The sequence below is a fragment of the Sinocyclocheilus grahami genome, unplaced genomic scaffold (assembly GCF_001515645.1).
Source record: "Sinocyclocheilus grahami isolate Dianchi unplaced genomic scaffold, SAMN03320097.WGS_v1.1 scaffold207.1, whole genome shotgun sequence".
NCBI lineage: Eukaryota > Metazoa > Chordata > Actinopteri > Cypriniformes > Cyprinidae > Sinocyclocheilus > Sinocyclocheilus grahami.
In genome coordinates this window covers 1,113,160-1,113,833 of record NW_015505386.1, presented here as the reverse complement: position 1 = coordinate 1,113,833, position 674 = coordinate 1,113,160, and positions in this window count along the sequence as shown.

Sequence of the window (674 nt, the reverse complement as noted above, 5' to 3'; positions counted from 1 at the left end):
TGCTTTGTGCTTTTTTCTTGAGTTAAGACCAGCTCTTGCATGATTAATGAAGTGTCACAGTTTTCTTGTTCGGTTGCTACTGATGGCAGACGCTGTACCAGACGTCTTAAAGTGCTGTTGTTACACATACACGTGTACCACTTCTAAGAGTATGTTGTAAAACACATGTCTACATTTTGAACTTGAAGAAGGACGTTCGCCTTCAGGGTAAAGCAAGTCTGCACTGGTTTAACCACAAGCATGCGCACACAGCTGACCCGATCGACCCCCGCAATATTTCTCTCATTAAATCAAAAAGCAGATTGTTTGTATGTTGGCATATTTGCTATAAATCACAGAGAACGGTACATCTAGAAACATGTGGCTTTTAACAGTCGGTGCAGAATAAAACCGCTGTCATTTTTCAAAATCATGACTGGTCCTGATCAGTCTGAATCATGATCCAATTAAAAAGTCAGCAGAGAGTCAGATTTCCAATAACATCCCAGCTGCTCTTCATAAAACTGTAATGTTCAAATCTGAGCGATGACAAACAAATGATGAACGATTGGACACTAATTTCATGTTTCTTTGAAAGACTATTAAGATGTAAATCAGATTTCATATTTATCTGACAAACATCATTTGCTCTGACAAAGTGCTTGAACTGTGGTGGAAGAGTTTGTTTCCCCCCC